General features: G+C 42.9%; 1 long non-coding RNA gene across 1 annotated transcript in view; it reads left to right on the forward strand.

Annotated features, from left to right (window-relative positions):
- The window catches only part of LOC133208172 (uncharacterized), a 175,755-nt gene that overhangs the window by 55,417 nt on the left and 93,838 nt on the right, over positions 1-26,500 (forward strand). The gene's annotated exons all lie outside the window — the stretch shown is intronic.

Below are 26,500 nucleotides of genomic sequence, written 5' to 3' on the forward strand. Positions count from 1 at the left end.
TCCTGAGCCTGAGGGAGTGTTTGTTGTCTAAGGCTGAAATAAGGTAAATAATTTTGGTGTTTCTTGTGGTGAGGTTTACAGTGAGTTTTAAAGACTTCTGGAAAGTTGTGCCCTTGTGGCCAGAAGAAAGCTCAGATTTGACCTGGAGCACAGGCTGGTGGTGGAAGCTTGATGAAATATAAGTGTTGAAAGGAGTAGTTGATACAGATTTCCTTCCTCCTCAGCATGAGAATGGGCCTTATGTTTGCCTGCAATTAATCAATTTACATAGCAGGTAGAAATAGCAAATTACCTACTTGGCTACAAGCAGGAGTGGCTTAAAGGGATAGAAACATCAGAACTCCAAACTAACCCCTTGTGCCTAAGGAACTGAAGGAACTGCATGCAACTGGGACATGATGAAAGACTAAGGGTGCTGTGAGTGTAGTGAGAACAAGTAGAGGTGGCTAATCCAAAAGGACAAATCCCAAAAAGAGTGGGAGACTTGAATAATCTGAACAGAGTTGGAAAGAAGGTTTGGAAGGTTTGCTTTTGGACCCTGACTCTCCAAAACATTTGTCTTCTGGTATTTTCTGTAAATGGCTTCCATTGGTGCTGCTATTTACTCAGAATGGGCTGAAAAAATAGGAGAGAAGATGCTGAGAGTTACAGCTGACACTTATTTTTTGTGGGGCCAGTCCACAGCTCTCTTCACACGGAATTTTTTGTACAAATAACTCCAAAGCTGTTGCTTGTTTTAGTATAAATACCATTTAAGTAGTTCAGAAAAGTCCTAGAATTCAGCTGTACTTCTTCGTGCCAAGTTCCCTTAGGGTTTTTTGGGTTTATTTTCAAAAAGCAGGGAAGTGTCATGCAAGACACAGTGACGATGGCAAAATGGGACAGATAAGTAACAAGGGCAAAGCAGAGTTAGGGGCAAGAATGCCCATCTTAAGAGACAAGTTAAGTTGGACTTGTCTGGTAGTATCAGTCTGGGAATATGTCAGGCAGACAAGCTGTTGAAGCTGAGAGATAAAATGGACACGGAAAGGAATGTATAAAAACTGACTGGAATGGACTGGAAATTGGAAGGTGAGCTCTGAGGTATCAAGTTTTAAACCAATCTGCCAGAAGGAGACATAAGGATGATAAATGAAACTAATATTAAATTCATTTACGAGGTTATGTGCTGGGTTAACAGCATTCAGTTAGGCCTCAGATAGCCTTGTGGGTGATACAGGAGGCTTCTTCATATCCTTTTTGTAGTGTATTAAGTTCCCTAATGAGTTCTTTCTCTTAGGTTTACTGTTTGTGAACTAGAATACCACTCTGTGGCTGGAAAGCTGTTTGGTGGAAAAAGACCTGGGGGTGCTGACTGACAGAGCTGAACATGAGCAGGCAGCCAAGAAGGCCAATAGCATCCTGGTCTGTATCAGAAAGAGTGTAGCCAACAGGGCCAGGGCAGTGATTGTCTCCCTGTACTGGGCAATGGTGAGGCTGCACCTCTAATCCTGTGCTCAGTTTTGGGCCCTTCACTACAAGATGTTGAGGTGCTGGAGCAGGTCCAGAGAAGGGCAAGGGGGCTGATGAAAGGTCTGGAGCACAGGTCTGATGGGGAATGGCTGAGGGACCTGGGGGGGCTTAGTCTGGGGAAGAGAAGGCTCAGGGTGACCTTGTTGCTCTCTACAACTACCTGAAAGGAGGTTGTAGTGAGCTGGGGTTGGTCTCTTCTTGCAAGTAACAAACAATAGGACAAAAGGAAATGACTTCAAGCTACACCAGGGTAGGTTTAGCTGGATATTAGGAACAATTTCTTCGCTGAGAGGGTGGTCAGGCATTGGAACAGGCTGCCCAGGGAATGGAGGAATCAGTGTCCCTGGAAGTGTTCTCAAAACTTGTAGGTGAGGCCCTCAGAGACATCGTTTAGTGATGGTCTTGGCAGTGCTGGGGTAATGGTTGGACTTGATGATCTTAAAGGTCTTTTCCAACCTGGTTGATTCTATTATTGTATGATTCTTTGAACTGGATGGCCAGTGATGCTGTACTGTAGGGAACCTCTTCTGGAGAGAAAAAAGGCACAGTTGGACAGTTGTCCTGGTTCTGTAAGTACAGCCTCACCACTGAGTATTCCAAAGCTCAGCAGTGCCAAAATAAGAGCATTCTGTTTGAAATGTGTATATCTAGGCATATATCTAGGATAAAGTCGTAGCTGAGCTTACCTGTCAGTTTATAACTTAGTTGCCTATTTCATGACATCATTTGCCTTTTCATTAGTTGTCTGGTGCAATTAAGAACAACCTATTTCAGATCAAGTGAACATTTAGCAGGGTGGTGTTGGAAAGAGGAGGTGTGAGCCTGGCCCTGGGCCCTGCAGCACAGCAGGCACAGGACCTTTTTTCTCCTGACTAATGGCAGTTTTGCTGAGGCGATAACTTTGAACTGACCCAACTGCATCCTTCAGCTGAACCAGGTCAGCTAAATATTTTGATACCTCTCATTCAGGGAAGCCATAGAATCATAGAATGGTTTGGGTTGGAAAGAACCTTAAGATCATCCAGTTCCATCCCCCTGCCATGGGCAGAGATTCCTCACGCTAGACCATATCACCCAAGGCTCTGTCCAACCTGGCCTTGAACACTGACAGGGATGGCGCATTCACCACTTCTTTGGGCAACCTGTTCCAGTGCCTCACCACCCTCGCAGTAAAGAACTTCTTCCTTATATCTAACCTGAACTTCCCCTGTTTCAGTTTGAACCCATCACCCCTTTTACTATTGCTACAGGCCCTGATGAAGATTCCTTCTCTAGCATCCTGTAGGCCCCTTCAGATACTGGAAGGCTGCTCTGATGTCTCCATGCTGCTTCTCTTCTCCAGGCTGAACAGCCCCAACTTTCTCAGCCTGTCTTTCTACAAGAGGTGCTCCTGTCCCCTGATCATCCTTGTGGCTCTCCTCTGGACTTGCTTCAACAGCTCCGTGACCTTTTTATGTTGAGGACACCAGAACTGCACACAGTAATCCAAGTCTTCATCATTAAGATAAATTTCTCAGCTGAGAATACTGAGCAGCTAAGTCTGCACAGTGTTCTGCAAAATGTTCTTGTCTCCTTTCTTTTCTGTTGTTCCCACCCTCCTCCTCCTCCCCTGTTTTTTATCTCTCTCCAAGCAATTTGGATGATTTTCTTCAAACTGAAGAACTGCTGGCTGTAATATCTGTTTGTCCCTGGCATGCCTGATGTCTGTGTGCTTAAGTCCTTCTAAAGGCTATTCAACATGGGAGGCAGGCAGCTTTATTTGCTGAGTCTCAGTTTTCCCAATTGCAGTATGGGTTAAGCGGTTTAATAATGTTCTTATGAGCTGCATGAACAGCAGAATCCATGGTGCTGGTAATACCAGTGGAAATGGGAATGGCAGGGATATGTACCTACTAGCTGGGAGTTCTGCCTGCTCAGCTAAAACATCTTCAAGCAACCCAGAAGAATTTTTATTTTTTTTTTCGTAATATCACTGGAGAAATCTAAAGTATTTCAAAAAGTCTGTAGTATATAATAAAAACTTAGTTTTTATTTGAAACCCCAGTGTTTCATTAAACATGGTTGAGTTTTTGGAGATCACAGTGTAAGGAACGCAGATTTTTTTGCTTCTTCAAGTCCCAGAACTTACATCTGAAGGAACAGGCAAGAAATGTGAAGTTTCAGGATTTACGATGATGACTTCAGGCTAAATCCAGGTGTGAGCTTGAACTGGGAGAGCTCAGTGAATGGCACGTGAGCACTAATGACTGTGGGCTGTGGGACCTGGGCTGGACATGCTGCCTTCTGAGGCTAAAGGCTTTAAAGGCATACTTGAAAATGAGATGTGCTTTTTAAACCATGAATGATGGCAAAATGGAACCTAATATGAAAGAATTGCTGGGAAAGATGAGCAGTAACTTTGGAGTCAGGCTTCTAGTTGAGCTGCTCAAGTGGAACTGCCATTTCTGGGGCCTGCATGTGTGAACTGAGAACCCTGAGGTCTGTTGGCCCTGGAGTAGCACTGCACCTTATTAAATGATTCTGTTTAGGTGTCGTTTAATTGTCATGTACTTCTGCTCAGTGACACCCTGCTTTCCTCCTTATACTGTGTTGCCTATAACAGATCTCATTGCCTCTAGCAGCCTCTGTGCTGGCCAAAGGATTGCATTAGAATGCTGAAGTGAATGCCTAGTGGAAATCAAAGGGGTTCAAACAGTAAGCAATTATTTCCTTCTTTTTTCTTTTTTTTCTGAATGTACCTCTTCAAGGAAAATTCAGTTCAGTGCTGCAGTTCACCAAAGCATTTTGAGATATGACTTTTCCTTGTTCACAAAGAAGGAACTCTTGATGCAAACCAGTTCAACATCATAGACGTAGGCAGGTGTCTCATTTGGGCAAGCGGTTCACAAATAGCACTTTGCACTTGCAAACCAGTCAAAAATAGTGCTGATTTCAAATCCTGGCCTTGCTCAGCTTTATGGCAGGTTAGGTCTCTCTCGGGTTGCCATGCTGTCTCTCAGCTTCCCCTTCAGTGACAGAACAGGACTGGGAAATGCAAAACATCCAGCAGTGGGACAAAGGTGACATGTTGGTCACGAGTTTCCTTCGTTGCTTGGCTAATGTAGTGGAACTGCCACTCCTAATTAAGGTGAGAAGGGAGCTGCTGTGCACTGTCTGGAGATTTTTATTGGAATAGCTCACTGCAGTGAGAGGTGTGAGGATCTGCTGAAGGAATTTCTCCTGAGAGAAGGCCTTGGTCTGTTAGGATTGGTCCAGGTCAGGAGTGTGCCTGTGCTTCGCACTCCACACCCCCCCCCCCGGAATTCCTGTTAGCCTTTGCATAAGTTCATGGAGTTGGAAGGCTGGGCACCCCCTGACTATTAATTCTAATGTCTGATAAAGGCAGGAAGGATTATATAGATAACAGGAAGGCCTAGAGACTTCCTGATCATGTCAGGAGTTCTTTGGAGATGGTAAAACAGACAAAAATGTGATACCAGGATGAAAATTTACAGTGGCTAAAGCCAATCATCTTATGGCCTGATAAACAGTGGTCCCAAGAGAGTCCCATTGGGCTCTCCTGGTCTCCAGTGAGCTGTGACCTAGTTGTCTCCCACTGAGTGGGATGCCTCTCAAGAGCCTCTAAACCCTCAGAGTTTAAGAAATAGGGGGATCATCTGCCTGGGCTGTTACTGCTGCTCAGTGACCCTCAGCTGTTGAGGAGTGCTGACAAAGCTGATGTGAGTATATTCCTAGTAATACTACATTTCATTGCACCCGAGGGAAATGTCTAACGTACGTATATGTGTATATGTAAATACGTCTATATATCCATGTATCTCCATCTTAGTCCATTGGGTTAGTTTAGGTACAGATGAAAGTGCATGTATACCATCTTCAATGATGAAATGTGTTCCAGGTTTGTAGGATTCCTGTGTACAAAGACTGGACACCAAACACAGTATAAACAATTAAATGCTCTAGTGTATTTATTGAGTTATTAGTGCAAAGCAAATATATATATCTATTAATGCAAAGCAGGTTACATACATGCCAACCCCTGGTTGCATGGGATTACTGCCAAGCAGAAGGAGATGGAACATGTTGCCCAGTCGGAGGGGTGGTAGGCAGTGTGTTGTCAGGGCATCCCCCAAATCAAGATGCGCGTCTGGCCTTCTCACCTATTTGTCCCTGTACAGGTCCTTATATCCCCCCTAAGGTTGCAGTGGAAAATTACCAGCTGCAACATCAGCACACACATGGCTAGCATGTGAACAGAGGTTTGCTGAGGAAAATTCAAATGAAAAAAGAGTCTTATAAAAGGTGGAATCAAGGACAGGCAGCCTGGGAAGAGTACAGGGATGTTGTCCAGGAAGCTAGGGACCAGGTTAGGAAAGATAAGGCCCAGTTAGAATTAAACTTGGCTAGGGATATTAAGGATAACAGGAAGGGATTCTACAGGTACATAGCAAATAAAAAACAGACTAGGGAGAACGCAGGCCCCCTCAGGGAGCTCTCAGGAGAACTGGCTACCCTGGATTTGGAGAAGGCTGAGGTTATGAATGACTTCTTTACCTCGGTCTTCACTGGCAAAGGCTCTGAACACACCACCCAAGTCTTGGAAGGCAGATGCAGGGACTGTGAGAATGAAGACATTGGGCCCACTGTAGGAGAGGATCCGGTTTGAGACCATCTTAAAAATCTGAACGTGCATAAGTCCATGGGTCCTGATGAAATCCATCCACAGATCCTGAAGGAGGTGGCAAATGAAGTTGCTAAGCCACTGGCCATCATACTTGAAAAATCATGGCAGTCAGGTGAAGTTCCCGACGACTGGAAAAAGGGAAATATAACCCCCATTTTCAAGAAGGGGAAAATGGATGACCCAGGGAATTACAGACCAGTCATTGTCACCTCTGTGCCTGGCAAAAATCTTGGAACAGATTCTCCTGGAAGGCATGTTAAGGCACATGAAAATCAACAAGGTGCTTGGTGACAGCCAGCATCGCTTCACTAAGGGGAAATCCTGCCTGACCAATTTGGTGGCCTTTTATGATGAGAACTGATGGACAGAACTGATGGACAATGGTAGAGCAGTTGATGTCATCTACCTGGATTTGTGTAAAGCGTTCGACACTGTCCCACATGACATCCTTGTCTCTAAATTGGAGAGACACCAATTTGATGGATGGACCACTCGGTGGATAAAGAGCTGGCTGGGTGGCCGCACACAAAGACTTGTGGTCAATGGCTCAATGTCCAGCTGGAGATCAGTAACGAGTGGTGTCCCTCAGGGATCGGTGTTGGGACCAGTCTTGTTCAACATCTTTGTTGCTGACATGAACAGTGGGATTGAGTGCGCCCTCAGCAAGTTTGCCGATGACACCAAGCTGTGTGGTTTGGTTGATACGCTGGAGGGAAGGAATGCCATCCAGAGGGACCTTGACTTGCTTGTGAGGTGGGCTGATGCCAACCTCATGAAGTTTAACCATGCCAAGTGCAAGGTCCTACAGCTTGGTGGGAGCAATCCCAGGCACAGCTACAGGTTGGGCAGAGAAGAGATTCAGAGCAGCCCTGTGGAGAAGGACTTGGGGGTGCTGGTCGATGAGAAAATGAACATGAGCCGGCTTCAGTGTGCGCTTGCAGCCCAGAAAGCCAACCGTATCCTGGGCTGCATCAAAAGGAGCATGACCAGCACGTCGAAGGAGGTGATCCTGCCCCTTTATTCTGCTCTTGTGAGACCTCACTTGGAGTATTGTGTATAGTTCTGGTGTCCACAGCATAAAAAAGACATGGAACTGTTGGAACAAGTCCAGAGGAGGGCCACAAGGATAATCAGGGGGCTGGAGCACCCTCCATATGAAGACAGGATGAGAAAGTTGGGGCTGTTCAGCCTGGAGAAGAGAAGGCTGCGTGGAGACCTCATAGCAGCCTTCCAGTATCTGAAGGGGGCCTATAGGGATGCTGGGAAGGGACTCTTCATTAGGGACTATAGTGATAGGACAAGGGGTAATGGGTTCAAACTTAAACAGGGGAAGTTTAGATTGGAAATAAGGAGGAAATTCTTTCCTGTTAGGGTGGTGAGGCACTGGAATAGGTTGCCCAAGGAGGTTGTGAATGCTCCATCCCTGGCAGTGTTCAAGGCCAGGTTGGACGAGGCCTTGGGTGGTATGTTTTAGTGTGAGGTGTCCCTGCCTATGGCAGGGGGCTTGGAACTTGATGATCTTAATGTCCTTTCCAACCCTAACTATTCTATGATTCTATGATTCTGTAAGACTCCGTTTTGCTGACAGCTGCGTTAACTCACCTATTTTCAAGGTTATGTTCCCACAACCAGTGCCAATCAGTACTTTTTTATTTTTGTGTGATTCACCATGGACATTATCTATTGTCACTCACACAAAGTGGTTTAGAAATCTTGTGGTTAATTTTAATAATACAAACTGCTGTTAAGTTACATTTGTCATTTGGACATAAATTGTTGACCAAGTCTGAGACTATGTCTAGATCCAGCCAAAACAACGGGATCTAGTCTGAACTTTGTGACTCTATATAAGGGCTTCCCTTTTCCTTTTCACTTCTAACTCCTCTACCTAAATTTCCTTTAAAATTCCATTAGACATAAACCGTTGTCCAGGTCTGAAACTAGGGCTAGGTCTGACTGCACCTCAGCTCCATCAGGAGTTCAGGAAGCAAGGGGGTCTAGTCTGAACCTCATGACTCAGTGGGAGGGCCTTCCTTATTCCTTTGTGTCTTTGGTTTCTCTATACATTATTTCTATTCAAATCTGTATAAATCACTTCAATCCTGTATAAATCATCACCAGTTCAGACACAATCTCTTTTGGTAGGTGAAAGACTGAACCTTCCCATCAAATTCATATTTATACATTTCCATTAGAATTGATTTTGTTAGTATATCTACAGTGATTCTTTTAAACACTCGGTTTTGCACTTTTGTAGAGAAATCTCTCAGAGCAGTACCCAGAGGATTGACCTGACCAGTTCTCATGGCTTATTTCTTTGTTCCGTGTTGCAGTGCAATGACAGTCATGGCCTGAACAGCATTGAACGAGTTTCTCTGTAGCTGCCTGGTGAGCTGTCTATAACCTGCTTCTTGTCTTAGTTCGATCAGGTGACACCAAGAATTGTAGCACTTCTTGAGTAAGGCAACACTCAAAATGCTGTTTTCTGGCTTCAAGATAAATTCTCTTGCAGTGGGAATGCATCTGCAGGGATTTTAGAATCATAGAATGGTTCTTGATGGAACTTAAATGTCTACTCATTAAGCAGTTTTAAGAGCAGCTTGTATGGGGTTTACATAAGTCATTTCTTCTCAAAACCCAATTGTCAATCACCCTGCTTCTCAAGATGTCAGTCTAGTCACTGCTGCTGTTAGCTGTAAAGGTTACTTCTGTCTTGTTAATAACTTAATTCACCATGGGTTTTATTCTGTCAGAGAAAAGTATCAACGTAATATATGTGCCTACCACTAGAAAAAAGGTGAGTCAGTTGCATATGTCACATCTGGCTGACTGCTTCAGCCTGCAATGTGCATCTGAAGTTACAACATCAAGCCCAGGGCCACCCTGAAGCCCCAGGGAAACAGGGGAAAGATATTGCAATCCTAGCAGGAGGCTGATGGGCAGCTTTACTTGTTAGCTTCACCTGTTCAGGAACCAAATATTTCTGTGTGCATGTGTGGGAATGATACCGAAGCATGTGTCTTGGTGCAAGCAATTACAATGAAGTTGTGTGCCATGTTCTCGTGTAGTAGCAACAGAGAGCAGGGTTAACGGGGTGCTTCAGCCACAGCTGCCGAGTGTGTGTAGAGAATACATGGACCGTGCATCGGCTCTGGTGAAGTGGACTTCCTGACCTGATGGAGTTAAGCCCGTTAGTGTGGTGTTCAGGAAGAACTGGGCTGAGCATGTTCAAAATATGCTGTCAGTTCATTTCTTGCTGTTATGCAGGTACACTTGAGTGTGAACTCTGCCTTGAAGTGTCTGTAGCTTACACGTCCCTGGGGATTACACATGAACAGAGTGTTCTCTTTCTCCTAACATATTATTTGTGGAATTAAAATTCCAGGTCATGAGGACATGAGCACTCTGTTGCTTCTGGCTGTGAATCCCAGAGAGCATCATCAGCAGGAACATTCAGCTGATGTGCTGGGGATGCTTTTGCAGTACTGCAATGGCTTATTTATCACTATCTGATAGACAGAGAGCTTGGATATCAACTGCTTAAACCAGTCTCCCATCAAAAAGCAGGTGTGTCAGAGGAGACACCATAGCCTCATCCATAAAGAAACCTTTTACAGCCTATGACATTCTAGTGTAACAGTATCTGAGGGGTTTATTTTGTGCCCTCTTCCTCTTGCAATAGACTTTGTTTTGCACTGGTGGCTTTGGTGTATCAAAAGGATTTATTGGCTTTCGTCATCAGGAATACATTTGTGTCTCTACTGCAGTGATGAAACTTGGAGCATAATGTGCAATGCTACCAGGTGGCAAGAGCTCAGTATGGGGATAGTACAGAGAAAGTTACCTTTTAGTTACCTTTTATAGCTTTTCAGTAAGTTATACTCCTTTTTGTTGAAAATAGCTTTTGGTCATCATGGTTGTTGAATCATGTGCAAATCCCTGCTTTTTCTACAGAATTTAGAACAGAAATGAGGCAGGTCCTGCAGTAGCTTATGGTTAAGCGTGTGATAAAACTGACAGGTGATTGTGGGGACTGGTTTTGCATGAACCTTTTAGCAGCTAGCTCAGGTAGCTTTAGTTGTGCTACAGCCATATTCCAAGGGTGTACATCTTCAAAACCTGCCAAGTTCTAGGGGGTTTTTTATGTTTGGTTTCCTGAAAAGCCTGGAAAATATCATAGAATAGTTTGGGTTGGAAAGGACCTTAAGATCATCTAGTTCCAACCCCACAAAGATACCTGAAAAAAAGATACCTTGAAAATAGTAAAGAAAAGAAGATGTTTATTCTGATTGAAGTGGTTTGATTTGTTCTCTGTTGGAGTGTGTAGAAACACACAGTGCACTGATTTGACCCCAGGTTCAGATGTACCACTTGTCACTGCTGTTCTGTACCATCATCAAGCAGGATGGAGAATTGTCTCAACTGAGCTGGTGGAACAAGTCTAGAGGAGGGCCATGAGGATGATGTTTGGTCTGTTGAAAATATGCATATGTGTTTCACACAGAAACACTGGAAAACCAGGGAAAATACTGTCTAGGCTTCCAAGGAAGACTCCCTGGAGAAAATAAACCAGCTGCCTTGGATGCTGACAAGATTACAAGTTGAGGTATGCTTTGACAGTAAGCAGTGGCCAGCAGCAAGGGTCAAGGACATTAGTGAAGCCACAGGATCTGAAACAAAGACTGAAGTGACTCTGTCTTGAGCTTGGCTTAGAAGGTGAGAGACTCAGGGGCACATGTCCCGGTCTGAAGCCAAATTCTTGGAAGGTCTGCCCAGTGAAATATGGCTCCAAGCACTTCATTATTATGAATGCTTGAATAATGTTCGTACTTTGTCATTGCTCACTTTTATGGGGGGGGGGGGGGGGGTGGCTTTGAATGCAGTATATTATGCAATGGTTTTGTCATGTATCAGTGATGATATTAACAGTCTAATGCTAAACAGGTTCTGAGGAAATGAGGAGGAAAAAAAAATTACTTACTATATTTACCCTGAAACAACATTCAATCTGCCACTGTATTTAATGCTGTATTTTTCATTATCTCACAAGCATATGTTGGAACTGCTACAGATGATGAAGTTAGCTGCTGGGCAGAGCTATCATCAATGCTTCCCATCTTTATTTTAATAAGAGGAATGAGCGAATTGTTTGTGACCTTTTGTCAAGGGCTTCCTGGAAGACAAGAAACCTTGCTGCAAAGAATCAGTAGCCTGGAGCCCTGCTGAATATTCAGAGCTTCAGCCCTGAATGAAATGTGCTGTAACAAAGCTATTGTGTCTGATGGAGCCATGCCTCCTACAAAAGAACAGGGATCTAACAGCAAAAGTTAAACCTTTGCTTTCCTCTTCCTTACACTTCTGGCACAATGTGAGCAATATGCTGTTTTATTTCAACTACTCTGAAAATGTGCATCCAAGGCAAGAATCTTAAAATCGTATTTCTTTGACAGCTGGTTCATGGCACATATGCTGTTGGGGGTGGCCAGGGTTAGGGGGGGAAAGGGGGCTTTTGGATTTTTAGGAAAGAAAAAGCTGACATATGTGCTCTTCGTATGTGTCACATAAGGGGCACGTCCCCTATGGCCGACAGCATTCAGGACCAGGGAGATGCCATTTTAAGGTACCTCCGACAAAAGAGAGCTTTCTGTGGAGCTAAGCGCATGATACGCTATCAAGCAAGTAAGAATACAGAGGCATAAATGGGGCAGGAATGTTTTAAAAAATGCCTTTTTGGCATGGGAAGGCTTCCTATAAATTCTCTCTAGGGGAACTTCTAGTTCTCTAGGGAACTTACAGGAACCAGCTGAGGGTCTTGTAGTATTTGCACAGTCTGTAAGGTAGGGTATGGCAGAACTGGATCCTGCTGTTTGTATCAAAGCCTGATAAACTTCTAAGGTGTTTTATAAGTTCTAAAGGCACTGCCTGGTGCAGTCCGCTGGGATAAATCAACCCACAACGTGAACACCACCACCTCCACCAAAGAAAACCCCCAGTAATACATGGATGTAATGGCCAGATCCAGACTTGTTCCTCATTTATCCTGGTATGAGGGTACTGGCACAGCAAACCCAATGCACAGTGTCTTGCAGTGTGTGGTTTCTCCTGACCTGGTGTCTGTGGCTGCTTATTTGGGTGGTGATTAAGAATGGCCTAGATGGTATCTGGTGGCAGAGGTTGGCAGCGTGCTGCTGTACCAGGTCCTTGTGCCTTCTGTTGATTTCCTGTGAACTAAGGATAGGCTTTGTTGGGAAAGGGCTCCCTAAAATAGGTAAGGAAGCTGCCCTGGATTGCCCTTACAAGCCAAAGGAAGCGGCTGTCACCCAGAATGGCAAAGCTCTTGAGTCACCTTTCAACACCTTCTTCCAAAGACTATTTCTTGCACATGGGTATAGCTGGTACCATTTACTGGGATTCTTTTCACTTTCAAGGCTTTTGAAATACCATGTCAGAAAGCTGGGGGAGTCCACACAATTATTTCAGCATTAGTGCTTCTGTGCAAAACCATCTGGTGGAAAGCTTGGAGTGCTGAATGAAAGGTGTAAACCTGGATTAGCATTGATATGGTTTTCTATTGTGGTTGGCTCATTCACATCTCACTGGATGTTATCCAGGTTCCCTTGGAAGAGCCAAGATTGCCATCATACAGTATAATGCCATATGTTAAGATTCATATGACATATTATCTAAAAGTCATAAATTATTATACCGTGCCTCTTTACAGGGCTGTGATTAGAAATGTTTATGTAGATGCACCTTCCAAAGAAAAACGGCACATGATGTTAAACAACAGTGTGCATGGCAGCTCTAATGATATGCTCTGACTCAGTCAGGATATTGCCTTGCAAACAATCTCATCCTGGTGTAATGAGAAATTAATGTCCTTTTTAAATGCACTTACCTTGGATGAGGTTTCTGCTGTGGGGCTGGCAGCTCTGGGGAAAATGCTCTGAACTCTTGAGTAACAAGAAAGTGATTGAATGGCAAAACTGCAGAATGTACCATTCTATGGGTACTCAGAACATACCATTTGTAGGGTTGTGGTGTACCTACAGCTTTGCCAGAGCTTCTCAGTGATGCCTCCCTGATGTGGCCCTTTCCCAGAAATAGGCACCTGTTACAAAACCCTTTGGATGAGTTTGGGTCCCGGCATTCTCCCTCTGTCACTTGACAGAGATCCCATATGTACACATGTATGTATAGTCACGTGTCATACTCTGATCTGCAACTGTAAGACAAAGATTCCACTTGGGCCTTGAAAGTGCTTCCATAGAATCAGAAATAGAATGGTTAGGTTGGAAAGGAAGGACCTCAAGATCATCAAGTTCTCCCTATGTTTAACTCCTATCTTTCTTTTATAACTTCACATAACTTCTGCTGAAGCCAGGCCAAATGCCCAGGGATATTAGCTGTGGATTTTCTGAACTGCTGCTTCAGAGACAGAAATCAAGTGAGCAGAAAGAGATATGCTTAGTTAGAACTGAGCTAAATATTTGTGTGTTTGAAACAGCACATCATCAGCAATAAATCAGATGGTTCTTGTATCTATGAAAACAGAAGACCTGTAAAGAGTCAGACTAGACAGTGGATTAAAAAAAAGAACAAGAACCCATTTAATGCTCACAGTAATGTGAGGGTCTTGTCCAGCAACAATAGATTTCTCAAATCAGATGAAAGGATCCAATAATTCTATTTAGCAGTAAGTCACTTTTGCTCCATGAGAGATTATATCTGAGCTTTCTGGTAGGTATAACTGTACCGTGACTTCTGTAATCTGTTGCTGTATTTGGGCAGCCTAACGTAAAGCAACATGGTACAGGCATAAGAGGAGGTGTTGCATCAGTTTGGAATCAAAGTATTTAAAGCAGCAGGCAAACTAGAGGAAGCCCTTGGTTCATGTTGAAGGGCATGTGTGTGCTGTGTTCATGTAAGCTATGGGGTTGTGACTTACCTCACCCCTCATGATAGGTATCTTAGTAATGCCCCTCCCTTTTGTCTGCGAAGTGCTCTGACTTCACCTAAGTTGTGTTTTGATGTATTTGCAAATGCCTGTGCACTGGTGTGTTTGCTCACATGTATGAATTGCACATAGGTATCTGTATCTGCCTCTCCTTGTCATCCTCACATCAGCATCACCGGGTGCATTCCCAAGGCTCAGTGTCACCACAGGACCAGCTCTCATATGATTATGGGAGGGATCAGCATGATCGGCTGTCATTGATTTCACTGACATCTGTCCCCACTGTGAGACAAGCTGCAACATGAATTATTGAAGACATACACATGCAGATCTGTGTCATGATTACGCCAAACAATGCGCTTTGCCATGCTGAGGAGAACTGATGAGAGCCATGTGGCCAGATGCTTTAACCCTTTTTGTCTATCTGTTATCATCTTTGAAGCACTGGAACTTTCTAGCGGTTAGAAAACTTGGATAGCCCTCCCCCTTGCTCACTGTTCTCGACCACTGTTGTGTATTTACTATCTGAAGAAGTTTTCCTCTCTGCTTGGTGAAACAAATCATTTGACTCCTGATAGGAGCAGTTGATCTTGTAACAGGCTGAAAATGCTAGACCTGAGGTAGCAAAGGAAGTAACCCAGAAAGCCAACCGTATCCTGGGCTGCATCACAAAAGGAGTGTGACCAGCAAGTCAAAGGAGGTGATCCTGTCCCTCTATTCTGCTTTTGTGAGACCCCGCTTGGAGCACTGTGTGCAGTTTCTTCAACATAAAAAGGATGTGGAGCTGTTGTAGCAAGTCCAGAGGAGGGCATGAGAATGATCAGGTGCTGGAGCACCTCCTTTATAAAGTCAGGCTGAGAAAGTTGAGGCTGTTCACCCTGAAAAGAGAATGCTGCGTGGAGACCTCAGAGCAGCCCTCCAATATCTGAAGAGGGCCTACAAGGATACTGGAGAGGGACTCTTTGTCAGGGACTGTAGTAATAAGACAAGGGGTGATGGGTTCAAACTTAGGGGAAGTTCAGGTTGGATCTAACGAAGAAGTTCTTTACTATGAGGGTGGTGAGGCGCTGGCACAAGTTGCCCAAAGAAGTGGTAAATGCTCCATCCCTGTCAGTGTTCAAGGCCAGGTTGGACAGAGCCTTGGATGACATGGTCTAGTGAAAGGCATCCCTGCCCATGGTAGGGAGCTGGAACTGGTTGATATTAAGGTCCTTTCCAACCCAAACCCTTCTCTATGATTCTGTGATTCTATGAAGTTTATCCACAAGTGAAGGAGCACCTCAATGCTTAATGTTAAACATGACAGTGAAGACCTGGGGTTACAAGTGCTTGGTTGTCTGAGTAAGGGGGCTAGGACTCACCTGGAAAAACAGTACTGAACTTAGTGACTAAGTTTGAAACCTGTGCTGTTCTATCACAACATTGCAGCTCATGCTATTTCCTTGTCTAAATAGTGTGTGACGTTGTTCCCAGCTCACATGAAGAAATGATTGCTATGTGTAGGTATGTGCCAGCAGCTAGCAGCTTTGGAGGTGCTGCAGCAGAAAGGAGCTATAGGAAGAGGCTTGAAGGAAAAGTCATTCCATAAGACAGCTTTTTTTGCTTATTCTGTACATTGAGTTTAATAATAATACCTGAAAGAGATAAATAATACATAAAAAATCAAATTGTAGAAAGAAATAACCAAAGTTATCCTTTGAATGACTAGAAGGCTAATATGGTAAGTCACAAAACAGGAGGTTATCATCTGTGTGAATAACTTGCTCTCAATACTGCATAAATTTGCTCGAGTACAGCTTGCTTTTTCTAACCCCTAGTTAAGTGAGCAACTCCAGAGCCTGTGTAGCTCCATGTGTAAGATGAAACCCTTTTCCCATTTCAGTGTCACTGAAGCACGTATCTGAGTGAAGCAGATGCACGTGGGCCCACACTCATGACCACAGAGGTCTGTAGGAGGCTTTATGTCAGTTGGTAGTGGGACCCTTTGTGCTTTGAGTGCCTCTGTCTCACTAAGCCTCTGTGTTAGCTTCATAATTAAAGGGTTACTTAGAGCTGTGTGTGGCTTATAACTTGCAGTGATTATCAGTTTTCATCAGGGTATCCAATGAACATCTCATCTTCTGCTTTAGTTGACAGAAGTGAACAGTATCATTGGGATTTGCTTCCTGCTCGGTGTAGTTTATGGGTTATGCTGTGTTGGTTGGCAATGGGTGAACTGCTCTGGATGCGGGGTTTGGTTTTTTGCTTTTTTATTTAATCTCTGTTTTCTGCTCCCTCATGATAGATATGGATTCAGCCAAAGACTTAATATGTCAAATGCATTTAAAAAAGAGAGGATAAGCCCCCTCAAAGGGCTTAGTGGAAGTCAGATGTGGCCTTCCACCTTGTTGCAGAAGTAATTATAATCCAGACCCTTGGACACAGTGTCGTGTATCAGGAGCTATGAATATTTGGAGCTTTGTGGAAATGGATTATTTGCTATAAATATACTCAGAGTAATTGTATAGCTCATATCCAGCAGGTCAGGATTACAGATTTCATTACAGATTTCAGAGATTGGAAGCCTTTAAACAATTACTTTAAGTCCAACTAAGAGGTAAAATCATCTCTTCAAGATGGAATAGGAAAGTCACTGGTCTGCCCATGACTTTCCCTAGGCTTCAGTTTCATTAGGAAAAGAAGAATCCTTCTTCATTTTCATCTGGGTTTGAGGTAGCCTCTGACATATGGCGTATCAGGTGTGATAAATGCTTGGATCCTCCTTCCCTGCATCTCTTAAAGAAATACAGATCAATACTCCTTGGGCCTATGCTTGCTTAGTTTCTGCAATACTCTGTGAAGATTTATAAAACTAACATAGTGTAATAAGGAATTGGGAGGGTCTGCAGTAAAGGCGCTGATTCGGAGAAAATTCCAGGAACAAACTTGCCAACAAAGTTTTCAAGCTGACAAGCAGGTATTCTTTATTGCGGCGCCGGGAGACACAGGGGATAACTCCTCCTAACGTGTGTCCCCGTATTGCTATACAAGCCACCCTTATATAGTCCCTGGGCATACACACATATTCATGAGGCTACGTATGGATTACATCATTTTCCAGAGAGTTCCCCGCATGCGTACAGAATTGTGGTGGTGGTCTCTGAGGGTCGTTTACTTCTTCCAACAATCTTCATCACCTCTGGCAGCCTTTGAAGCACGCGCAGTAGATGCTCATACCAGTTTAATTGGTTTGTTAGCACCAGAGACATAATAATCCTCCTATCCTCCTACTTATCAGTTAGTTTATCTGTAGCCCATCCTGGACACCTGCAGTTCCCAGATACTCCTTATCCCTGTGTCCTATTCTTCTAGACTGTTTTTCTTAAAACTAGGCCAACTATAACGATTTATCTTGTGAGAATTCTCAGTATGTTCTCTAGCTGTACTCTATTTTTTTTCTCTATGTATCATGCACCTCAGTAATTTTCCATTGCTACTGTTACAAAGCCATCAAGCTTAACATTACTTAAAACTACTTATAAAGGTTTCTATATCCCATTTTGTGATTTTGTGCCCCTTTGTCTCAAATTCCCCCCTTTTTCTGTCCTTTTGCTAATTCTTTTGCAACATTTTATATATTACCATTACCATCAAAAGTCTTTTTGAAATAATTTCCCATTTCTACCTGGTGCTTAGTTTCATTCCGTTTCCATTCTTCGTAATTTATCATAGACCGTTTACGACACCAGAGGGAACATTGTATCATACCACAAGTAATCAATATTTAAATAATTAACACCAATATTCCTGCAACCAGTTGCCTCAACCAGGAGAGATTGGGTAACCATGAAGTTAACTTTTTCCATGTTTCTTCAAAACCCCAGGAGGTGTCATCCATGGCCATTTCATGAAATATCTTAGTTTGTTTCCAAATTTCCTCCAGATCTGTTTCAATTCTGCCACTTTAGTCTGTATAGGAACACCAACTTTCATTGATTATGGAAGAAACCCCTCTTTGTGATGCCAGTAACATGTCTAGAGCCATTCGGTTTTGTAATATCACCTTAGATAGGCTAGTTATTTCTTGTTGTTCTGCCTGGATTATATCGATGTTTTTACTTTCCATTTCCTCTATGTTTGCCGAGATATTTTATAATTGCCTTCTCTAATTCACTTACTGCCAAAGATGGAATTAGCCCTTTTACAAAACTGTGAAATGAGTTTTGCTGTTCAATAATAGGGTTAAACCCTCACTTAATTCGTTTAGCAAAACTTCTAATCCAGGTCCTGGAAGGGTACCTGTTGATGATAGTAAAATTGGGTATTATAGCACCTAAGGTGCATGCCCCCTTCCAGTTGGGGGTAGAATCTTATAAGCATTTTTTCCACATAACTAATACCATCCTTTCCCTTTAGGAACGGGCCATCACTGAACTACGATACCATCTACCATACAATATTAATTGTATGATTGCAATTTGAATGGTGACCTACATCTGTGGCATTTAAACAAGCCTGATCTCCTACCTGGTTCCTGGTGTAATACATCTTTGTGCACAGGTGTAATATTTATTACCTGGGTTAGGATTAACTATTCTCAATGTTAACCTTTCCTTCGAATACAGATTGCTAGTGTTCACCCAGAAATTTGTCCATGAAACAGTGTTAGGAATTGGAACTCCAGTTAATGGGAGATCCAGGCTTTCTCCTGATTTAGGCAACTGTGCACACACCCAACAGTCACTACGATTAAAACATTAGTAACATTCTGCACTAATTTCAGGTATAAATTCTGGTCCCAAGCTTGTGCGCCAGTTATCATATGAGTCCAAATTATGACCGACACAATTTCATACGCAAGGGTACTGAAGGTTCAATCCACCCTGTCTTCTCTGGCTGTGGTGCTTTCTTTATTCTTGAATAATGTATCCAAGCAGGTTGTTCCTTTATCTTCACTGCTGTAAAGGTGATCAATAATATCTGGTACGGTCCGCTCCACTTCTCCTGTAGAGGATCTCCTGAAAAATTCTTAACATAAACCCAGTCTCCAGATCTGAAAGGGTGAATTGGATAATCCAAACCTCTTGCTCTTTTCCCTATTATCTCCTCCAATTGTTTTCCCAGATTGATCAGAAACTGTCAGAGATAGCCTTCTCCCACTTCCTGAAGACTTTCTCCTTTAAACTGGGACTGATACGGTCTTCCATACAAAATCTCAAATGGGCTAACCTCTTCTTTTGACCGGGGTCTAGTTCGAATTCTTAATAAAGCCAGTGGCAATGCCTGGTACCAATATAAATTTGTTTCCTGACATATTTTACTAATTTGTTGTTTAATCAGATGGTTCATCTTTTCTACTTGCCCACTGGCCTAAGGCCTATATGGAACATGCAGTTGCCAATCAGTTTCTAATTTTTTCCTAATTTCTTGTAACAATTTTGCACTAAAGTGCGAGTCTCGGTCAGAAGAAATTGCCTCTGGTACCCCAAAATGATCTTATTATATTGTTAAATAATATTTTAATCACTTGTTTTGCATTATTTATTCTGTAAGGGAATGCTTCTGGCCAGCCTGAAAAAGTATCCGTTAACACCCATAAATATCGATAACCACCCCTTTTTTTTTTTTTGGTAATTCAGAAAAATCTATTTGCCACTGCTGTCCGGATAACTTCCTCTCCCAGTTGTCCCAGTTTGATTTCTATTTTCAGTCTTAGGATTATTCTTAAGACATAGCTGACATTGTTTTGTCACTAATTGAACTGTGGTGTATAGATTTGTTTGTCTAAATATTTATGCAAAGAGTTGCTACCCCAATGAGTTTTATTATGTTCTTCCCGAGCTAACATTCAGAGCTGGTTATAGGGGATTACAATTCGCCCACCAGGTATTTGAGCCCAACCCTCTATTTTCCTGTCTCTTAAGATCCTCAATCAATATTCTATCCTCTTTTGAATATCTAGCTTTATATTTTTCAATTGTTAGTTTGCCATCAGGGATTAAGGACATGATTTGAAATTGTTCAGCTGCTCGTTTGGCTTCAAAATTGGCCAAATTATTTCCAATTTCTTGATCAGAGTCACCTTGCTGATGTCCTTTACAGTACATAATAGCTACTTCTTCAGGTAGCTGAACAGCTTGCAGTAATTGTAGAATTTCCTGCATATCCTGCCTTTCATTTACCATTTTTCATGAAGCTACTACCATCAGTAAACCAAGAATCACCATCTTCCAGAGGTTTTTCTTTCAAGTCTGGTCAGCTCGAATATACAGTCTCCATGGTGGTCAAGCAGTCTTTTGTTACTGGTTCTGTCGATTGTTCCTGCAAAAGGACGCTGGATTCACAACGTTAGTGACCACAATTTCTGTATCATCTTGTTCTACAGTGGTGGCCTGGTATTTAAAAAAATGTGAAGGAGATAACCTCCTTTCTGCTCCAGGACTACTGATACCACATGGGACACTAGTACAGTAATCTTTTGTCCCAAAGTAAATTTGCAAGCCTCTTTAATATTTGTGATAACTGCTGCCATAGCTTTTAGGCATCTGGGCCATCCTTTGCTCGCTTCATCCAGCTGTTTTGAAAAATAGCCACTGCCCATCTGTAGGGTCCTAATTTCTGAGCAAGGATCCCCAAAGCTGTTCCCTGTTCTTCACAGGAATATAGCCAAAAGGATTTAGTCACATCCAGCAGTCACAGAGCTGCAGTTCTCATTAGCTCTGTTTTTAAATTTCTAGAAACCCCCTCTGCTGTATCAGTCCATTCTAAAGAGGGAGAGTTTCCTTTCAACAGTTCATATAGGGGTCTTACCAGAACACCATAATCATGGATCCAAAGTCTGCACCATCCAGTCATTCCCAGGGATGTCCGGAGCTCCTTGACAGTCAATGGTCTTGGAGTCTGGCAAATGGCTTCTTTTCTAGCAGTTCCAAGTTCTCTCTGTCCTCCTGTTATTTCATATCCTAGGTAGGAAACTTGGGTTTGGGTTAGTTGGGCCTTTTGTCTGGATACCCGATAACCATTCAGTCCCAGAAAATTTAACAATTCCACTGTCTACTTGATACATTCTTCCTTTGTTTCTGTAGCAATTAACAGCTCATCCACATATTGTAACAGAGTCCCATTTAAGTAGGTGGCTTCCATGATTCTAGTTCTCATGCTAGCTGATTTCCAAAAACTGCCGGACTGTTTTTTTAACCCTTTAGGTAATACTGTTCAAGTTAATTGAGTTTCCCTTCCTGTGTCAGGATTTTCCCATTTGAAAGCCAATAATTGTGGCTTTCTTTGACCAATGGTAAGCAAAAGAAAGTATCCTTTAAATCCAGGATGGCAAACCATTTCTGATTATTGTTCAATTTAGTCAATCAGTCATACGAATTAACTACTACTGGACGAATATCCTCTGCAATTTTGTTGATTGCCCTGAGATCGTGAACCAATCTGCAACTTTTCTCATCATATTTCTTTACTGTCCAGATAGGAGTATTATATTCCAATTCACATTCAATTAATAATCTATATTTTAAAATTTATCATTTTTTTTAATTCCCTTTGATTTTCTAATTTTAAGGGATACTGTTTTATTCTAATTGGGTAGGCCCCCCTTTTTATTTCCACTTTAACAGGCAAAGCATTTTTCGCCTTACCTGGAACTTCAGATGCCCATACTCCCACATATACCTGATTAAGGATTTCTTCTATTTCAGGGAGGTCCTCCTTTTTGCTTTTCTGTTGAATTAAACTCAAAACTGCAATTAATTGTTTTTAACTCTGAATTCCATTTTGCCTTCTTTAAATGTTGCTTCTTGCCCTAACAAAGATTGTAGAGAATTTGGCATGCATAAAAATTTATGCATTCCCATTTGTTTTCCCAATTTGTACTTTAAAGGTTTCAGAAAGAATGCCTTTTTTTTTTTTTTTTCTTTTTCTTTCCTGGTGGCCAGTAGCTCCCACATCTGTAACGAATTCTTTTCTCTCTGATTTAACACCAAATAATTTGCTCCTGTATCCACTAAAATTCCACTTTATTTCCTCTAGTCCCTAGTTTTAATGTAACCAGTGGATCTGCTAGCGTAGATTCCCCAGGTCCCCGTCAGTTTAGTTCCAGTTCAGTCACCGGAGCCACTCCATGGCACTGCCCTCCCCAGGCAGTCTCACTTCCAGCGTCCAAAACCCCCCATAGCACGCACACCGGTCCGGTCCCACAGAAGAGAAGAGCCCACTCCCCCACCTCCTGCAGACATCCCTCCTCCCACGCTCAAACACTGGAGCTGCTCGAGCTCCCCTCCTTTCCCCCTTGGTTTTCCTTTTTTTTTTTTTCTTTTTCTCACAGCAGCTCCCCCTGCTCTGCAGGGCCTGCAGATGCCTGCCTCTGCAACAGCACTTCTGGTTTAACCCCTTCTTAACTCTGAATGTGGATGTGCCGCTTGTTGCCAGTGACAGAAATCTCTTCCTCCTTATCAATATCAGATAGGACAGAGGCAGAGGGTGCTCCTCTCGGAGGTACCTGTAGTACGTGATTTTCCACCCTATCTTCCTGATTACTGTTTTTTAACTTTAAACATCTTTCCCCAATATCAGAGGCTGAGCATCTCCAGCGTAACTTTCAGTTTTTCCCTGTCCTTTTCCAAAGCCAAAATTAAGGAATCTGGCGGAGCTATATTAATTTTGCATTCAGTCTGTCACTCCGTGTGATTTCTTAAAGTGAAAAACATATCTGCATACATTACTTCATCCCATTTTCCTTACCCCCTTAAAACAACATTAATTGTAACACTGTATTATAGTTCAGAGTTCCATTTTTAGGCCATTTTTCCTGATCTTCCAAAGTATACAAAGGCCACCATTGGTTACAATATTTTACCAATATTTTCTTATTTACCAAGCCCCCAGGAGACCCTCCAAGTTTTTTCCAGTGTGCCAAAATGCACCCAAAAGGATTCTTTTTCAAGATCTCTTCACTCTGCTGATTTTCCGTTATCAATCTCACATTCACACACACACACACACAGATGGGATCCCCAGACATACTCCACACAGTTACAACACTTGAGACAAAGACAGAGACTTAAATTCAACCAAACAAACAACAGTTAATAACACAGTTATAACATCCTGTCACCAGTACCAGAATCACAAGACCAAAATCATTACTGTAACAAGCCACAAAATAGGCGAATACCAGTAGAATCAAAAGCAATACTTCCTAACCCTTATAGCTCAGACCATATTGTAACATTAATAGGGGGGTTTCCTTGAACCCTTTATAGTTGACCAGCCTGTCAGTGTCCCAGGAAGGATGAGACCCTTGTGTCCGACCAGCCTGTCTGCGTCCCACTGTGGGAACCATACTGAACAGCCCACTGTATTGGAGGGTGATTCTACTAACCTATTCAGGGACCCACGCTGACAGCGTCACTGAATCAAATCCCTTATGGGCTGTTGATAGCACACTGGACCCAAAACCATTTCCACAAGACACCCCCCTGTGTCTTGTAGGACCTAAATCACAAGATGCCCCCTGCTTAGTTATAACAGTCTGTCACTGATACCAAAATCACAAGACCAAAATCCTTAATATAACAAGCCACAAAATAAATCAAATACCAGTAAAATCCAAAACCTTTTTCTGCAAGACACCCCCCGCATCTGGCAGGACCCAAACAACAAGAAGCCCCCTGCTTCCTTTGGGTGTATACCAGTAAAATCCAAAACCTTTTCTGCAAGACACCCCCTGTGTCTTGCAGGACCCAAACCACAAGAAGCCCCCTGCTTCTTGTGAGTGTATACCAAACGGACGCTAGCAGCCGGGTATATGCCTTTACCTAAGAGATTTCTTATCTCGATTTACGGAAGGCTTCCAAACCATGCGTACGCTTACCAAAGCAGTTTACCAAACCAGTTTACCAAACCAATTTAAGAAACTGAGGTGCCCCCTGCACCTTACAGACTATACAAAAAAAAAGAATACCTTTTATGAGATGGTCCTTGTCTGCTCCCGCAGCGATCTGAATGAGTCGAGGGGTCCCTTTGGGAAAAATTCCCGAGGGCCCTAGGGAGCCCTGTCCTCAGCGGGTCCTGCAGCCGAGCAGAGAGGGTCACACCTGGGTCGCCAAATTGATTCGGAGAAAACTCCAGGAACAAACTTGCCAACAAAGTTTTCAAGCTGACAAGCAGGTATTCTTTATTGTGGCGCCGGGAGACACGGGGGTAACTCCTCCTAATGTGTGTCCCCGTATTGCTATACAAGCCACCCTTACATAGTCCCTGGGCATACACACATATTCATGAGGCTACGTATGGATTACATCATTTTCCAGAGAGATCCCCGCATGCGTACAGAATTGTGGTGGTGGTCTCTGAGGGTTGTGTACTTCTTCCAACAATCTTCATCACCTCTGGCAGCCTTTGAAGCACGCGCAGTAGATGCTCATACCAGTTTAATTGGTTTGTTAGCACCAGAGACATAATAATCCTCCTATCCTCCTACTTATCAGTTAGTTTAACTGTAGCCCATCCTGGACACCTGCCATTCCCAGATACTCCTTATCCCTGTGTCCTGTTCTTCTAGACTGTTTTTCTTAAAACTAGGCCAACTATAACGATTTATCTTGTGAGAATTCTCAGTATGTTCTCTAGCTGTACTCTATTTTTTTTCTCTACGTATCATGCACCTCAGTAATTTTCCATTGCTACTGTTACAAAGCCATCAAGCTTAACATTACTTAAAACTACTTATAAAGGTTTCTATATCCCATTTTGTGATTTTGTGCCCCTTTGTCTCAGTGCTTCAGTCACATCACAAAAAATCCTTTTACACCATTCCCCACCCAAAGCAGTGGTGAATGCTCCGTCCCAGGCAGCGTTCAAGGCCAGGTTGGACAGAGCCTTGGTGACACGGTCTAGCGTGGGGTGTCCCTGCCCATGGCAAGGGGTTGGAACTGCATGATCTTAAGGTCCTTTCCAACCCAGACCATTCTATGATTCTAACTTGTGAACTCCATTAGTGTGTGTTAGCCACCACCTATAAAGATGTGGGCAGAAGATAACGCTTCTTTTTGCAAGCATACAACTTGAGCTGGCTACTCTGATGCTTATGCCCTAGTGCTTTGTTGAGTCAGGTCTTGCTTAGGTGTGAATGCAAGACAGTAGAGTATGCAGTAATTTGTCTGTAGCGATGTGCATAAGCTGGCTGGCACATAGGGTTTAAAATGTCAGAGAGACTTTGCTGCTGCGCAAGGTCTCCTTAACCACATCTGTGGCACGTGCAATAGCAGGGTATAGTGACAATGAATTCCATAAGGTGAATGAGCAGGATTGTATGTTTCCCATCAAAAGAGCAGCATCTGTTGTTTTTAGCACTTCCCGGAATCACGGGTGTCTTACATCAAACTAACAGTACATTAAGGTTGTTTGAGGCATTAATACTCCATATTTCTGTATTTCTTTATTATGGAAAGGACCTTATCTTTAGTTTTTCAGGCTACCCTGGTGTTCTCTTATGTAGCAGCGACTTACTAAATACATTTTGTTTAATTTTTACTCCCTTGCCTGTTTCAAAGGACGTTTCTCTAAAAGAAGAACTCCAATGTAACAAAAGTTGGTGTGAGTGTGTGAATGGACACAGAAGCTGCCTGCGGTTCGAATTCAGTGTTCCTGGCTGCTGTAGTATATTCAGCCTTAAACATGTTATTAGCCTTTGGGTTTGGGAAGCCATATGGCCAACAAATCTGGCCAGAAGCAGACTGAATCCAATTCACAGAAAGCTGGTAAACCTGGATTTGTTGCTGAGAGAGTCCAAATGTTATCTTTAGTCAGCCAAGAAGACACTAGTGGCCAAACTATTATGATAAAGTGAGACTGATGTCTGTGACAAACCCAGGTGATGGATGTGACAGAAACTCACCAACATCTCTTGTTGGTAGTGCAGGTTGATAACTCACAAAGCAGATCTAGTTCTAGTACTATGTGGGTCTTATGCCAGTTAGGCTTTTAGCTGCCATCCTCTTTCTTCTGATACCTTCCAAAGTGGAGTGAGAACTAGCAAACACTTGTGCTTAGTGCTCTGTATGAGCAAAAGAAGGAAACACTCACTCCTTGCTGAGCAGAGGGGCATCTAATCAATTAATGTTTATGGCAGCGTTGACCAGTGGGGACTGGATTCCTGGAGCTGGCTGGGATCAGAATGATTTTGGGTTTTGATTTTGATTATTTTTTTTTTTTTCATGAAGGAGATGGGGTTTTAATTGTCATTATGTGTAAATCCACTCTGGTTATCTCCATTGAAGGGCTGGATTTTCATTATCTTTCACTAGTAGGAGTCACTAGCTTTAAGAAGCTTTCAAAATATGAACCAGTCGCTGAAGGTT

This window comes from Neopsephotus bourkii, unplaced genomic scaffold, assembly GCF_033783945.1.
Source record: "Neopsephotus bourkii isolate Nb327-2 ecotype Australia unplaced genomic scaffold, CSIRO-AGI_Nbou_v1 NB_244, whole genome shotgun sequence".
NCBI classification, from domain to species: domain Eukaryota; kingdom Metazoa; phylum Chordata; class Aves; order Psittaciformes; family Psittacidae; genus Neopsephotus; species Neopsephotus bourkii.